Raw genomic sequence first — 14,481 nt, forward strand, 5'->3', positions numbered from 1 at the left:
GGAGGGAGTGGTGGTCACTGGGACCTGGTTCCAGCTATTTAGCTATTTAGCAGGTAGGGGAAGGGGAGGGCCCCAGGGGACTTGTGCTTTCCGGTGACTCCTTGCCCCCTGCCTTGTCTGGCTTCATGCTTGTATATAATTAATTAAACCCTCCTTTTTTAAACCTGAAAAAATAGTTAAAAATAAAATAACTATGCCACATTGCTTCTGTCTTGGAAGTTATGTTAAAACCTGAAGACCTTGAGTGAATTTGTTCAAACTTGCAAAATCCCCCTTTTTTTTGCATCATCTCTTCCTCTACCACTCCATCCATGATCTCTGAATTTTTTTGAATTTTCTTCCTTCTATCTGATTTGGCCAGTGGTTAACCAGAGCTTTTCCCCTCTGCTCCCTGACAACTAGATTTCATGAGATATATGCAAAGCTGAAAGTTTTTTAAATTTAAAACTAAATGTTTCCTAAATAAACTCACACTTTTGTGGATCAATTCCCTGAATATAAAAATATTAAAAATATAGTCACTTCATTTGAGAACATACCATATAGGACATTTAACTTTAAATTCTTGATTGATAAGGCAAAAAGAGTTTGAATACAGATACAGACCCATAAATTCTGCACATGAGAGCTGGCAAAGGAAGGGTTGGAATTCAGTAATTAAATATCATCTGAAACATATTTCCTTCCTCATACCTCATACAATCTAGCACATTCATCCCCTTGAATTGTCCCATCAAAATTAACTGATATCACATGAAAGGATGCTCAACATCACTAATCATTAGAGAAATGCAAATCAAAACTACAATGAGGTGTCACCTCACACCGGTCAGAATGGCCATCATCAAAAAACCTACAAACGATAAATGCTGGAGAGGGTGTAGAGAAAAGGGAACCCTCTTGCACTGTTGGTGGACATGTAAATTGATACAGCCATTATTGAGAACAGTATGGAGGTTCCTTAAAAAACAAAAAATAGAACTACCATATGACCCAGCAATCCCACTACTGGGCATATACCCTGAGAAAACCATAATTCAAAAAGATACATGTACCACGATGTTCATTGCAGCTCTATTTACAATAGGCAGGACATGGAAGCAACCTAAGTGTCCATCAACAGATGAATGGATAAAGAAGATGAGGCACATATATACAATGGAATATTACTCAGCCATAAAAAGAAACGAAATTGAGTTATTTGTAGTGGGGTGGATGGAGCTAGAGTCTGTCGTACAGAGTGAAGTAACTCAGAAAGAGAAAAACAAATACTGTATGCTAACACATATACATGGAATCTAAAAAAAAAAAAATGGCTCTAAAGAACCTAGGGGCAGGACAGGGATGAAGAAGCAGATGTAGAGAATGGACTTGAGGATATGGGGAGGGGGCAGGGTAGGCTGGGATGAAGTGAGACAGTGGCATGGACATGTATACACTACCAAATGTAAAATAGATAGCTAGTGGGAAGCAGCCGCATAGCACAGGGAGATCAGCTCGGTGCTTTGTGACCACCTAGAGGGGTGGGATAGGGAGGGTGGGTGGGAGGGAGTCGCAAGAGGGAGGAGATATGGGGATGTATGTATATGTATAGCTGATTCACTTTGTTATACGGCAGAAACTAACACAACACTGTAAAGCAATTATACTCCAATAAAGACGTTAAAAAAAAAAAACTAAGTGATATCAAGATCTATGTTAATAGATAAATCAAGATCTATGTTAATCTTACTTATGGTGTATTAATCTCTAGGAATGATTCTGGAAAGACAAGTCATTTTCTATAAAACTGTGTGGCATCTGTCCCTAGTAGTAGCCCACTGTGAAAGAATACATTTTCTTATTGCTGTCATTTTAACCATAAATGAAAAGCAGAAATTTCTGAAAATTGTTGTTAGGGTAAGAATGAAAAATTTAAAAAAATATTCAATTTGCTTAAAAAATAATATTTTGAGGTGTTCCTCACATCTAATAATGTGATAAACTCCTTTGGTCCTGAGATAATTTCTTTACCAAAGATTAAGAAATGCTATAAAGAAATTTCTTCAATTTGGAGTGAAATATTTACAGTAAATGTACAGAAAATAAATGACTCCATTATGAAATGAAACCACTGGAAAAGATTCTCTTTGATTAGATGATACACACAATTGTAATTTTTCAAACTTTTTGACATTAAAATATGCATTGAATCATTTAAAACAACACAAATAGATGTTACATCTCAGCAGTTTGATTTAAAAGTAGTCATGGAAAGTGTGGCTAAATGTTATATATTTTGGGAAATAGGTTACTCAAGAAATAAATGGAGAAACCATGAAAATAACATGATGTCTGTTACTGCAGGAAAAAATAAAAACGTCTGATAAAGGATTCTGAAATAAGACCACCAACGGCTGATTCTCTACTATAGAAGAAATATCCAAATTATATGACACTTATCTTTCCCCTCATTTTGAGATGCTCTAATTGAAAATACCTAGGCAGATGTGGATGTCTCAAACACATTAAATATAATAATTATTATAAAATATACAAGTTATATAATATATGACACATATATTGTAAAATAGAATTCTCATCATTTTGCATTCAGAATAGAGCTCAGCTCTGCAGTTACAAAAATTATTTTTGATGACAACTGACTAAATCTTCTTGCTTCTGACTTTATATCTGACCATCTCTGTATATAAACCTGGCTGTAGTGTTTCAGCTGACTCAAGCATTTTTATAATAAAAACTAGACATTTTAATTGGTTTTGTTTCCTAATGTTTTACTGAACTGAATATTGGCTTCACTGAATTGATCCACTGTTTTAGTAAGAATGCTGATGTCAAGTGTGAATGTGGATAAAGCCACAATCTTAAGAAAGAGCTGGAAAAGGGCTTCTAGTCTTTCTTTTTTTTTTTTTCTACTTTTTTTTTTTTCCAGGAAGGAAAGTCTAAAGCAGAGTACCAATCTTTGCGTAACAAAAAAATGATTTGGCCTGTGCTTCTGAACAGAGCAACTCAGTTGAATGCTTTCCTGGTCAAAATGATTCATAAAACATATAGCTTCCCTCCTGAGCTTTCCTTTTTAAGTAAAGCTTTATTTTTAAGCTGCAGTGTCCGGTGGGACTTGGTGACATGGGGTGATCCTTACAATATATCTGAACCTTTAATTGTACATTGTGTTCTTTGTATTCTGGGGAGAAAGAAGAAGTCATTTATTAAAATCCCCAAGGAAAAATCCGGCTAGATGTGTACAGCTGAGCAGCCTGTGGAGTGATTTTTGACTTGTAGCTTTTTTGACAGGGGTGTTTCCTGAAACTGAAGGTGGACCTGCCTTTCTAAGAGAGGCGAGCGAAGCTGGGTGTTAAAGGAAATCACGGGGAATGCATGGAGTTTGAAGTAGACTGTTTTTCAAACTCACTTTGAAGCAAGGCGTACATTAAACTTTTTTACTAAAACAGTTTGCCTTTCCCTGCTCTAAACTGTTCAGAGCACTCACTGTTTGAACAAAAGTTAAAATATAAAAGAAGTGTTAATAGCATGAACTTCAGAACTGCCAGGAAAGGTAGCTAAGGGGACGAATGTGGACATATCGCCCTGTGGCAGGCACCTTGCTGGCAAGTGGAAAAATATATCCCGCCAACCAAATGGTGGCCAAAATCAGGACAAAAGCCTGCACATTCTTGGTTTATTTTCACTGAGCTGTCTGTGTTGTGTGTGCATATGCGGGTGTGTTTAAACACCATCAGAGAAACATAGAATGAAAGATTTGTAAGGCAAATTAGTTTATGTATCTAGAAGCATAAATCTCCATCAATAATTGAGTATATCACTGACTTCAATGCAAAACAATCATCATTTTTACTTTTTAACTCTATCCATCGGAATTATGTTTGGACTTCATTAAATTCCCACGAATTCCTCAGAGGAGACTTGAATGTGGGTAAAAGGTAGGTATTCATAAATGATAATGAACAGTTATTAAGAGCTGTTTAATTCACATGCACCTTCTCTGATTAAAATACATGCTTTGTACATTAGGTGCCATTGCTGAGTGGTTTAATAATAAAAATCATGCCCCCTTTGAAAACAGTCTTTAGTAACAGACTATCATGGCTTATCCAGATGGCCTATCATTTGTATTAATGACAAAATTAATTTCTTGAGTAAATTTCCACCAACCGTTCTCCCTTTACTTTTATTACTCAGTGAAATTTATCTGAAGCAAAAATGTAATAAAGCATGATGTACGCATCACAGAATTAAAGTGGAGATTAATTGAAGCTCACTCCAGTTGAAGACAGAGCTCCAGGCGTTAGACAGGGATTCGAAATCCTACTGAACATTAGAATTAACCGGGATCTTTTAAAAAAGGCTGATGTCGGGGCTTGACCCCAAACCAATTAAATCAGAGTAGGGCCCAGATACTGATATATTTTGAAAGCTTTCCAGGTGATTCTAATATGGAGACATGATTGAACACACTGAGATAGATGATGGCATACACAATCCATTACCCGATTTCCACATCAGTTTATATATACATACACACACACGCATATATACACATGATGCATATATCATGCAGTTACACATTAAAGGACGCTTGTTCCTGTCCAAAATGTCCTTCAGATATCTGGCCAGTAAGACCTTTGGTCCATGCCAAAAGGTCCTTGACATTTGGTCCTGTCCAAAACCTTTTGGCATAGGCTAAATATGCTCAAGGACATTTTGGATAGGACCAGATTTCAAGGACCTTTTCATGTGAACTAAATGTCCTATGGAGGCTTTGGACAAGACCACATGTCTGCTAACCCATTTTTATCTGATGGGGCAGGAATGACGTGAGGTTTCAGATATTCAGTATTTCTCAGATATGTTCAGCAGAATATTAACTGCATGAGACGTCAATTACTATTGTCTAAAAAACCACACAACAGAAGCCTATTAAACACTAAGCCAAGCCCATAGTATTCTCTGCAGGGGCCCTTCCTGGGGCCTTCACTGTATCAAGTGTACTCTGCATCTCCAACTTACTCTTTGGAAGAACGCCTCTTTGGGTTTCGAGACCACTGTATATAGTTTCCCCAACCAATCAGTCATTCCTGATTTCAGCATCTCATCTATAAAATGGCAGGGGTGGGGGTGATGAGGGAAGAGTATGTCTCCGATCTGTTTCAGCCTTAAACTTCTATAGTGTATTTTGCCTTCTTTGAAATTCCTATTATTGTAGAGCCTTTCTTCTCTCCACCCCTGTGTGGGAAAGGACATGTTCCCTGCCTCCCGGCACCATCTATCTTGACTTAACAGGGACAAAGACCACCTCTGCCAGCACTCTGATATTATTCCATAAATACAGGAGCCTGATGCTTGGGGAACGTGGCGTGGCAGGGCTGCTCCCTTGCTGGAGTCCTGTGTCAGGAGCCTCATTCCCAGATCCCGGGCCCAGGGCACTGCGGGGACCTGCTTCTGCTCTTGTTTGTTTTTTTGGTTTTCCAAAACCAAACTACCTTCCACCCCTTTTTGGTAGATTACTGTTTCTTAAAGGAACCAAACACCCTTTCCTCCCCTGGTTTCTCTTTGAGATTTTTCAAATCAAACTCTGTGCAATAGGTTTTAAGCTAATAGAGGTGGCAGTTAGTTCACAGGAATAAAGACACTGGTTTTACACAGATTTAAAAAAAACACTTTCTCTCTCTCTCCAGCATTTCTTTTAAGGATTCTATTACTCAGTGCAACATAGATTCATAAAATAAATCCAATATTTTAATGCGTGTAACTCATGCCTATAATCTCCTTTAACATAAAAACCACCACTCTTCAGGGATTTGAGGGATTGACTGAAGGGGTCAGCCAACAATAAACCTATTGGCTAATTTTCTTGCCATTTTCTACGTAACAATCTGCTAACGTCAGATTGAAAAATACAAATGGTACTGAAATAATTGTCTTTTTCAAAGAGCTGTCATTATCCAGGATTAAATGCAAAGCCTAGAGATACTGAAAAAAATCACAGACTGCAGAGCCCTGGTCCTGAGGTGTCAAAGGAAGAAAGAAAATGGCAGAAAGAACACTGCTTTGGGACCAGATGGATTTGCATCTGAATTCCCACGTGGCCCCGCAAAGGCTTCTGGGACGTCCCTTAGCTTTTTGAGAACGTTGCTGCAGGAGCTAGTGATCACACAAGAAAAGCATCTGACTCATAGCAGGGGCTCTAGAAATTGTAGCCACTGGTGATTATTAGCAGAAAACTAAATGGAACCGTATTCGTAGTCAGCACATTGGGGCCTTTGCACCTGCACAGCCACTGCTGGAAAGCTGAGCTTCTTCCTGGTTAGTTGTCATTAAAAGAACTCAATTCACTCTTCTGTAAAGTGACCTGATATACATTTTCAAATCCATATATTCTCCCTATTACATTCTGTAACACTTCCTTTTAACCACCCTGGTGCAGGCAGGCCTCAGAGATAGTTCAGGTTTGGTTCCAGACCATGACAATAACAGGAATATGGTAATAAAGCGAGTCACATGCATGTTTTGGTTTTCCAGTGCATATAAACGTTATGTTTACACTATACTATAGTCTATTAAGTGTGCAATAGCATTATGTGTGAAACAATGTATATGCCTTAATTAAAAAATAAGTTATTGCGAAAAAATAAGTGCTAACCATCACCTGAGCCTTCAGCAAGTTGCATTAGTAACATCAAAGATCACTGATCACAGATCATCATAACAAATATAAAGTAATGAAAACATTTGAAATATTATGAGATTACCAAAACGTGACAGTAGACTTGCTCAATGAAAGGTTGCCCCCAAACTGTAATTTGTAAAAAATGCAGTGTCTGTGAAGCCCAATAAAGCAAAGTGCAATAAAAGGAGGTCTGCCTTCACTTTACAAGGAAGAAGATATACCTGCATTCTCTAACTTATTTATTCGGATTAAAAAAATGCATTTGGTGAAAAACTCCACTATGGAAAAAAAACAATATCACATAAAATTTATTCAAAGTTTATTGCTTCTATAAGTAATAGAATAAATAATATTGTGTCTTAAGAGAAAAACAAAAAATATACTTATGGATGGGAAGCAATTAAAGTTTAGAAAATATACAATAATAATAAATCTTTAAGTCTAACTTTCAAAGAACCTTTGAAACTGGAAACAGTGCAGATCATTGGTTCTGGAACCAGATCTTGGTTCTACATGTCTTTCCCTGAGTTACTTAAATTATCTGAGCCTTGGGCTTCCCTGGTGGCGCAGTGGTTGAGAGTCTACCTGCCGATGCAGGGGACGCGAGTGCCCCGGTCTGGGAGGATCCCACGTGTCGCGGAACGGCTGGGCCCGTGAGCCATGGCCACTGAGCCTGCGCGTCCGGAGCCTGTGCTCCGCAACGGGAGAGGCCACAGCAGTGAGAGGCCCGCGTACCGCAAAAAAAAAAAAAAAAAAAAATTATCTGAGCCTTGGTTTCTTTAGCTCTAAAATGGTGATATTGTTTAAGTTAAAAGGTTTCAAGAAAAAAATGTCATTAAATGTACAGTTTACATGGTCAAAATTGCTTTCTTCTACTTCATTTTTTATTTCCTCAAAACAAGTTTTCAGAAATTGTTAGCCTGAGGACCTCTAACCACAGTATTTTAAAACACAGAATCCAATATTATTATAAGAAGTACATTAAAATAGCATCTCATTACTTAATTACTCTGTGTATTTTTCTATAGAAACCTGAGTAGGACTATACTGGGGTTCTTCTATGTAAAAAAAAAAAAAAATTCCTTATTCAAATTTTTCTTAAACTGTGTTATCAATAGCTTGGTGAGCTCCTGAAAAGATTTCAGAAAATTCAATATCAGAGAGCAGAAAATGTGTTAAGACAGAGTTAGATATTTAACGTATGCATGATTTGAGAATCTGCATATTTAACAATAAAATATTTTTATATTCATAGGTCAATTCATTGAGCAATAAATATATCATACTGATACCTAATAGCTATCACTATCAGAACATGAGCTATGACTAAATACTAAAATGAAGTATCACCTCGCACCACTCAGAACGGCCATCATTAAAAAGTCTACAAATAATCAATGCTGGAGAGGGTGTGGAGAAAAGGGGGCCCTCCTCCACCGTTGGTGGGAATGTAAATTGGTGCAGTCACTATGGAGAACAGTATGGAGGGTCCTTAAAGAACTAAAAATAGAGTTGCCATATGCCACTCCTGGGCATATATCTGGAAAAGACAAAAACTCTAATTTGAAAAGATACATGCACTTAATGTTCACTGCAGCACTATTTACAATAGCCAAGACATGGAAACAACCTAAACATCCATTGACAGATGAATGGATAAAGAAGATGTGATATATATATATATATATATATATATATATATATATATATATATATATATATAAAATGGAATCCTACTCAGGCATAAAAAAGAATGAAATAATGCCATTTGCAGCAACATGGATGGACCTAGAGATTATCATACTAAGTGAAGTAAGTCAGACAGAGAAAGACAAATATTATATGATGTCACTTACATGTGGAATCTAACAAAATAATACAAATGAACTTATTTACAAAACAGAAATAGACTCACAGACATAGAAAACAAACTTACAGTTATCAAAAGGGATAGCAGGGTGGGGGAGGGATAAATTAGGAGTTTGGGATTAACAGATACACACTACTATATATAAAATAGGTAAATAACAAGGACCTGCTGTACAGCACAGGGAACTCTACTCAATATCTTGTATTATAATAACCTAAAATGGAAAAGAATCTGAAAAAGAATATATTATATATATATATGTGTGTGTGAGTGTATATATATATATATATATACATATATATATCTGAATCACTTTGTTGTACACCTGAAATCAACACAACGTTGTATAAATTAACTATACTTCAATTAAAAAATACATGGGACTTGCTATACTAGGGATGAAAATAGCAGCCTCTTCCTCATTAAGGTTTTCCTAATCCTTCTCCCAAGATATCCAATTAGAATTGATGCTTCTCATATTTGTACCCTACCTACCTCACCATAATGTCATACATTTCTTAGTGCCTAGTACAGGGTCTGGAACTTGGTACATATACAAAAACTACTTATTGAATGAATGAACCACAGAGTACCCTGATGCAGATGAGCCAGAACAAATGCATCCTTCTAGGTACCGATAAAACACATTCTTACAGAGAGCAGAGACCATAGCACTCTCAGTTTTCCTATCTGTAAAATGGAATTATCTACATCAACAGTACATGGTATGAGTTCAACCGATGGTCGTTAATATGTTCTTTGATTTATCTTTGTATCATATCTAGGATAGTGATTTCACAGCTAAGGGTTTTATGGGGCTTTTCTGAGGTTGAGGTTGACACACTATATAATCTTACTTCGTGGAACTTTAGAAGTCAAGGCATCTGGCTTTTTCCAAACCATTGAACACTTAGCCCAAGCTTGTCCTGTTCACCAGGATTTTCCAGGAAATCTCACTCTTTAGAAAAGAATTTGTAAGCAAGGAAATGTTTCAAAGCTTTTACTTTGAACAAATGTGCTCTCTTTCCAAATTCTCTGCACTCTTATAGCAAATTGTTGATAGGGAATTTTACTAGATTCCATAGCTTCAAAAGTTTCATTATATGTAGCTGCATGTTATGTGTCTAGTGGGAAACTGGGGGAAATTATTGAATATTAAATCATTAGTTTCCACTGCTTTGTTCTTTATGCCCCTTGCGAAGATCTGCAGTCTGCAGCACTTGGCATTTACAACTGTTGGGAGAGAACATATTCTAGCATTTATTAAAATAATATTTATATAATCTCAAAGTTTTCTCATTTATTTTAAATAGCACAGGAATACCTTATTTTTGTGTGCTTTGCTTTACTGTGCTTTGCAGCCACTGTGTGTTTTTCAAATTGAAGGTTTGGAGTAACCCTGGGTCGAGCAAGCCTACCAGCGCCATTTTCCCAACAGCATTGCTCATCTCCTGTCTCTGTATCACGTTCTGGTAATCCTTGCAATATTTCCAACTTTTATTATTATTATTATATCTGTTATGGTGATGTGTGATCAGTGATCTTTGATGTTTCTACTAAGACTTGCTGAAGGCTCAGAGGACGGTTAGCGTTTTTTAGCAATAAAGTCTTTATAATTAGGGTATGTGCATTTTTTTAGACGTAATGCTATTGCACACTTAATAGGCTACAGTATAGTGTAAAAACATAATTTTCATATGCACTGGGAGACCAAAAAATGCACATGACTAGTTTTATTGCCATATTCCCTTTATTGCTGTGGTCTGGAACCGAACCTGCAAATCTCTGAGGTGTACATGTATATTATGGACAATTTTAAACATATTCAACAGTGAAGAGAATAATGTAATAAACCTCATCTGCCATCAACCAACTCCAACAATTATCAACAATTACCACCTCATGGCCTATTCTGCTTTATCCATTTCCATATTGCCCTCAAAATTAAATTCATTTGAAGCAATTCTCAGACACTGTGTCATTTAATTGGCAAATATTTTAGCATAATTCTCTAAGCTACAAGAACTTTAAAAAATGTATCCATAGTACCTTTATATCACATAATTTCTATCAAGGATAATTTTTTAATTTTGTCAAATATCCAGATTTCACATTACATTAATTAACTCATAATTTTTTATACTTAAGCAAATCAGGATCCACATAATGTCCATACATTTAACCGATTTATATGTCTCCTAGATCTCTTTCAATCTACCAGGCACCTTGTTCTTTTACATTTTTATCCTTGCATTTTATATGTTGAAGAAATCAGGTCATTTGTCCTGTACTGTTTCTCACAGTCTGGAGTTTTCAGAGTGAATTCTTGTGGTTTAGTTTATCACGTTTCTCTGTCCTCAGTTTCTGATAATTAGTAGTTACATCAATACCTTTCATTATATTCAGGTTTTCTCCTTTCCTTCCTCCGTCTTTCCTCCCTCCCTCCCTCCCTTCCTTCCTTCCTTCTTTTCTTTCTTTCTTGACAAGAACACTTGATATGCATCTGGTATATTGTCACCCTTCTTGTAATGTTAGCTGTGATTGATACTCCTTGCATAGATTCATTACTTCTTAGGAGCTGTAGAACTGACTTGCTCTAATTCTGTCACTCATTCTTCATTTATTTGTAGTGAGACCGCATCAGGTTATATTTATACATTAACTTAGGGAGAATCAGGATCTTTGTACTATCAAGCCTTTCTAGGAATGCAGCATATCTTTCCACTTTTAACTGTAATTATGCAACCTTCAGGGGTATTTTAGCCCTCATTTAGGCTATTTACTGATTTTTGACTATGTAAATGTTTTCTCCTTTCCTCTATGTCTTCTGATAAACTATTTTAAGAACATATAAGAGTCTTTTGCCTGCTGATTTACAGCTGGCTACTTTATCAAATCCTCACATTGTGTGTAGCAATGTTTCATTCTTTCTTTTCAGCTTTCTAAATATTAATAGTCTCTGGAACTAAAAGTATTTTTGCCTCTCCTTCCCACATCGTGCCCTGAATCGCTTTCACTTTTCTAACATCATTGACACTGCGATGTGTAAGGGAACTTTTGTCTTGGTTATTTTCTTTCTGATTTTCAAGCATCATAAATGGAATTCCCTGGCTGTGTCAAGTTGGAGAGTTGATCAAAGAGGCTTTTCTTTTAGGGCATTAGGAGATAGGTTTATAGCGCTAGATACATAATAAAGGAAATGAGAATTCATGAGATGTAAGTATCACATGGCAGACAGGACCTGGTAATGATGTAATTACATAACTAATCAGGGCGATTGATTCAGAGCCTCCCGAATTGTACTCTGGAACTCAGATAATTTAGCGCTCCCTCCATTGAAGCATCAAACTGCTGTTGAGTTATATATTACATTTTTTACTATAAAAATTATCTTTTTGTACTATATAAATTAGTTCTGAATAGAAATGACTTATTAAAAGTCAGCGATAACAGGACTAGCATTTCCTATGAGCTGAAACAAATTCTCATTTAAAATATCACAAGCTTCCATGTAATGATTTAGAGCTATTTGGGCAAACTGAGCTTGGACATGCTGATGCTTTGGAGTGCTTCTCAGTATCTCCTCAGATTGTCCCTGTTCGTCAAATTTCTTATGGATGAATGATTGTCAAACAGTATACATTTATTCCTGAGCAAGAAAAGCCCCTAGCAAATCCACTAAAGGTTTTTTCCTTATGAGTTTACTCTTTAAATTTCAGTTGAAATGGATTTGTTAAGCTCGTATTATATACACAATGCGGTACCACACACAACTGCAGCCCTGTGGGCGTGGACATTCTACTGAATAGCCGATAGGTCAATAAGCTCGAAACAGAAGAGAACAGATGCTTATAAAGGCACTAATATTCTTCTGGGTTAGATTCTGAATATAATATTGACCTGCTAATCATTCTGTTGCAAGTTTTCAGTGGAATAAGAAATGAGGAAGTGCACCATTCTATTAGCAACTCAAGAATCTAGAATGTATCATTCAAACCAATGACCTTTAAAAAGCTCACAGGCAAATTTAGGAATTTGCTAAATACTCTGTAAGATGAGATTTGGACTAACCACAAAGAAAATAATTTTATCCTTCTAAATGGTTCCTGGGTATATTGCGCCCAATAATTTAGCAAACTTGCTAAACGTGCGTGACAAACCTGCCAAGCAAACTAAAGGTACATCTTTAAAAATATTGTTTTTGTAATCAAGGTCTAAAAATTGGTCTTGAGCTTTTACCCATAAGTACCTAAAACTAGCTCTTAGTATTTAACAGAGACTTGTTCTTTAGATTTGAAAAATCTAAAATCTAAAATGCCATTCTTTGTTAATAAAAATCTCAGGCCATGAATATATTCTAAAATATATAATTAAAATATTTAACAGCAAGAAAGAATGATAAGGGGTATATGTAATTATAGTAAATAAGTACATTTTAATCAGGAGATAACATAAATGTTTTGCACATTTCAGCTGCCGGCACAGACTTGATAGATACTGAGTCTGGGTTTGGAGCAGGAGGCTGGGAGCCCAGCCCTTGCAGACACCTTCCCACTTGTGACTTCTGCATGTCACTTAACCAGGAGATGAAGAAACCGTGAGTCTCACTAGAGACCCGAGCCTGCATGTTTTCTAAGGCAAAAATGTAAGGAATCAATAAGACTGCCAGACGACATTCAAACACTTGCACTGAGAAATCCGTCACCAGAAGCAGCCTGCAGACCTATGTTTCTTGCTGGACATCCTGCTCGTGACTCTTTTAACTGCCCTCTTCCTATGTTCATCACTATTTTTCTTAATAATAAGCAATAAATAAATAGAACCACAAAGTCCTCCCTTTTCCATTAATCCGTGGACACAGAATCACGAAGGGAGAAGAAATCTCTGGTCTCATTGTTCTTATTTTAGGTGAGACTTCCTGTAAAGTTTTGTAGAGAAATGATTCACGATGATTCACCCTAGGTTAAGTGAGTCGGCATGATTAAGATCTACTCAGAGGACCCTGAACCACTTTTTTAGGGAAAAAAAGGCCAAATCTGAAAAGGTTTTCAGGTGTTCCCATTGACGGCAGCGAAGGTAGCTACCCACCATTTCTTACATGTGTACAGTGAGCTGGAAAATGACACCAGAACCTCTATAACAGTCATCTTGTTCACTCTCACAGCTCCGTAGGTCTATTACCATCTTGATTTTACAGATAAGGAACCAAAGCTCATTATAGATTCTTCATCTTGGCCAGGACAGCTCTGCTAGTACAAGTTGCAGAACTGGGTTTCAACCTCATTCTATTTAATTCCTTACCCAGTGCCAGTAACCACTCTAAACACTGCATACTTGAAATTCTTCACGTAATTTAATGCAGCATGGTTTTCTCTCTTCCCACCTGTACCATCTTACAGGTTTAGTTTTCCTTCTCTGCTAAAGCAACTTTTATTTCTACCCTTAACACTTAATTTTTAGATATACTTAATTCGATTAAACTATTCGTACTATACTATTAAGATACCTAAATAATATAGTGCTTTTACAAGCGCCCTAAATTGTAAATAGATTAAAAATAATCAACACCTCTGTAATGAATTTTTATGAGTTGGCCATAGTCATATGCACACATGTCACATAAAGTTGAAACTACAAATAAGAGCATTTAGCATGAGAAAGTATTTCCATCCTGATTTTTGGCTGGAGTTTCTAAAGACCTTCAGACTGATTTCAAATAGAGACACCCTCCGAGTCTCTGACCCTGCTGAAATGGCATTTCCATAAGCACAACTCTGGTTTCATCTAATGCCGTCTTTTAAAATAAGTGCCTCTGTTTAAAAAAAAAAAAAAAAAAAGGATTATGCTGGTTTACAAGACCACATAAAAATGATGACTAAGTCAACAAACCAGGAATATTAATTTAAAACAGAGTACTTATTTC

General features: G+C 36.5%; 1 protein-coding gene across 1 annotated transcript in view; it reads right to left on the reverse strand.

Annotated features, from left to right (window-relative positions):
• MYO16 (myosin XVI) overlaps positions 1-14,481 on the reverse strand; it is a gene marked incomplete at both ends in the record, with an annotated part of 485,888 nt that overhangs the window by 166,932 nt on the left and 304,475 nt on the right. The window lies entirely within an intron of this gene.

The sequence above is a fragment of the Hyperoodon ampullatus genome (assembly GCF_949752795.1).
Source record: "Hyperoodon ampullatus genome assembly, chromosome: 16".
Taxonomy (NCBI): Eukaryota; Metazoa; Chordata; class Mammalia; order Artiodactyla; family Ziphiidae; genus Hyperoodon; species Hyperoodon ampullatus.